Raw genomic sequence first — 3733 nt, 5'->3', positions numbered from 1 at the left:
AATTTTAAGCCAACTTTTCCACTCTCCTCTTTCACTTTCATCAAGAGGATCTTTAGTTCTTCTTTGCTTTCTGCCATAAGGGTGGTGTCATCTGCATATCTGAAGTTATTGATATTTCTCCCAGCAATTTTGATTCCAGCTTGTGCTTCATCCAGCTTGCCATTTTGCATGATGTATTCCACATATAAGTTAAATAAGCAGGGTGACAATATACAGCCTTGACGTACTCCTTTCCTGATTTGGAACCAGTCAGTTGTTCCATGTCCAGTTCTAACTGTTGCTTCTTGATCTGCATACAGATTTCTTAGGAGGCAGGTCAGGTGGTCTGGTATTCCCATCTCTTTCAGAATTTTCCTCAGTTTGTTGTGATCCACACGGTTAAAAGCTTTGGCATAGTCAATAAAGCAGAAGTAGATGTTTTTCTGGAACTCTCTTGCTTTCTCAATGAGCCAATGGATGTTGGCAATTTAATCTCTGGTTCCTCTGACTTTTCTAAATCCAGCTTGAACATTTGGAAGTTCATTGTTCATGTACTGTTGAAGCTTGGCTTGGAGAATTTTGAGCATTACTTTGCTAGCGTGTGAGATGAGTGCAATTATGCAGTAGTTTGAGCATTCTTTGGCATTGCCTTTCTTTGGGACCAGAATGAAAATTGACCTTTTCCAGTCCTGTGGCCACTGCTGAGTTTTCCAAATGTGCTGGCACATTGAGTGCAGCACTTTCACAGCATCATCTTTCAGGATTTGAAATAGCTCAACTGGAATTCCATCACCTCCACTAGCTTTGTTTGTAGTGATGCTTCCTAAGGCCCGCTTGACTTCGAATTCCAAGATGTCTGGCTCTAGGTGAGTGATCACACCATCGTGATTATCTGGGTTGTGAAGATCTTTTTTGTACAGTTCTTTTGTGTATTCTTGCCACCTCTTCTTAATATCTTCTGCTTCTGTTAGGTCCACATCATTTCTGTCCTTTATTGTGCCCATCTTTGCATGAAATGTTCCCTGGGTATCTCTAATTTTCTTGAAGAGATCTCTACTCTTTCCCATACTATTGTTTTCCTCTATTTCTTTGCATTGATCGCTGAGGAAGGCTTTCCTATCTCTCCTTGCTATTCTTTAGAACTCTGCATTCAAATGGGTATATCTTTCCTTTCCTCCTTTGCCCTTCATTTCTCTTCTTTTCACAGCTATTTGTAAGGCCTTCTCAGACAGACATTTTCCCTTTTTGCATTTCTTTTTCTTGGGGATGGGCTTGATCACTGCCTCCTGTACAATGTCACAAACCTCCGTCCATAGTTCTTCCGGCACTCTGTCTATCAGATCTAATCCCTTGAATCTATTTGTCATTTTCACTGTATAATCGTAAGGGATTTGATTTTGGTCATACCTGAGTGGTCTAGTAGTTTTCCTTACTTTCTTCAAATTAAGTCTGAATTTGGCAATAAAGAGTTCATGATTTGAGCCACAGTCAGCTCCTGGTCTTGTTTTTGCTGAATGTATAGAGCTTCTCCATTTTTGGCTGCAATGAATATAATCAGTCTGATTTTGGTATTGACCATCTGGTGATGTCCTGTAGTCTTCTCTTGTGTTGTTGGAAGAGGGTGTTTGCTATGACCAGTGCATTCTCTTGGTAAAACTCTATTAGCCTTTGCCCTGCTTCATTCTGTACTCTATGGCCAAATTTGCCTGTCACTCCAGGTGTTTCTTGACTTGCTACTTTTGCATTCCAGTCCCCTATAATGAAAAGGACATCTTTTTTTGGGTGTTAATTCTAGAAGGTCTTGTAGGTCTTCATAGAACCGTTCAGCTTTAGCTTCTTCAGCTTACTGTTTGGGGCATAGACTTGAGTTACCATGATATTGAATGCTTTGCCTTGGAAATGAACAGAGATCATTCTGTCATTTTTGAGATTGCATCCAAGTACTGCATTTCAGACTCTTTTGTTGACTATGATGGCTACTCCATTTCTTCTAAGGGATTCTTGCCCACAGTAGTAGATATAATGGTCATCTGAGTTAAATTCACCCCTTCCAGTCCATTTTAGTTCACTGATTCCTAAAATGTCGACATTCACTCTTGCCATCTCCTGTTTGACCACCTCCAATTTGCCTTGATTCATGGACCTAACATTCCAGGTTCCTATGCAGTATTGCTCTTTACAGCATCAGACTTTGCTTCTATCACCAGTGCCATCCACAACTGGGTGTTGTTTTTGCTTTGGCTCCGTCTTGTCATTCTTTCTCCACTGATCTCCAATAGCATATTGGCACCTACCGACCTGGGGAGTTCATCATTCAGTGTCCTATCTTTTTGCTTTTTCATACTGTTCATGGGGTTCTCAAGGCAAGAATATTGAAGTGGTTTGCCATTCCCTTCTCCAGTGGACCACATTTTGTCAGAACTCTCCACCATGACCCATCCCTTTTGGGTGTTAACAGTGTATATATGTCAATCCCAATGTCCAAATTCATCCCACCCCATTTCCCCCCTTGGCATTCACACATTTATTCTTTCTGTTTTTGTCTTTATTTCTGCTTTGTAAATAATATTATCTATACCAATTTTTTCAGATTCCACATATATGTGTTAATATGCAGTATTTGTTTTCTCTTTCTGACTTACTTCACTCTGTGTGACAGTCTCTAGGTCCATCCACATCTCTACAAATGACCCAATTCATTCCTTTTTATGACTGAGTAACCTTCCATTGTATATATGTATGTGCCACATCTTCTTCATTCATTCCTCTTTTTATGGGCATTTAGGTTGTGTCCATGTCCTGGCCATTGTAAATACTGCTCCAGTGAACACTGGGATGCGTGTATCTTTTGGAATTACGGTTTTCTCTGGGTGTACATCCAGGGGTGGGATTGTTGGGTCATATTTTTAGTTTTTTATGGAACCTCCATACTGTTCTCCTGCTTACTATTTAAAAGGGGATTTATCTTCACTTTCCTGCTAAGTTCTGAAGAAGTGTCTTTGCATCTTTCCAAGTCTATTCTCACACCTGATTTGAATTGGATCGCTCTTGAAGTCTTGTTGTATTAGCTCTCCCTGCTTCTGTAACTTCTGTTGGGTTCCCTCTCCATCCTTGGCTCTCATCCAGTGACTACAGTTTGGGTATTTAATAGGATGTCCCTCGATTTGGGTCAATTTGGTGTTTCCACTGATTAAATTTTTAATGTTTGGCAGACATGCCCCAGGTGTGATGTTGTGTTACTGTCTGTGTATCACCTTAGGAGGAACATAATGTGAGTTTGTCATAATATTGGTGATGTTAACTTTGATCACTTGGTTAAGATGGTGTCCACCAAATTTCTTCTCTGTAAAGTTCTATTTTACCCTTTGTAATTATGGGAGATATTTTGAGATTATGTAAATACCCCTTTATGTATCAAAGTTTCACCCACTAGTTCTAGAATTCACTGATAATTTTAAAACAATTATTCTTCCAATTGTTATTTCTTCTATGCATAAGGAAAAGCTGTCAGCACATATTTATTTATATCAGAGTGGACATGTGGATTCTTTATTTTATTCTGTGGGTTAGAATTCATCCAATTTGATGCTCAAATTGTTTTCTCGTGATTATTTAATTTGATTCCCAAGTTATTTGAGGTTTAGCCAGTGGGGATAAAGGTAGGCTCCTGTGTCCTTTAGATATGTTCCCACCATTAAAAAAGACATATCCATGTTTTCTGGTGGGATGAGATGTTTCATCTCATGGTATGTTG

This window comes from Bos javanicus, chromosome 21 (assembly GCF_032452875.1).
Source record: "Bos javanicus breed banteng chromosome 21, ARS-OSU_banteng_1.0, whole genome shotgun sequence".
NCBI classification, from domain to species: Eukaryota; Metazoa; Chordata; class Mammalia; order Artiodactyla; family Bovidae; genus Bos; species Bos javanicus.
The sequence above is the reverse complement of the archived record's forward strand: the minus strand, read 5'-3'. Positions refer to the sequence as shown.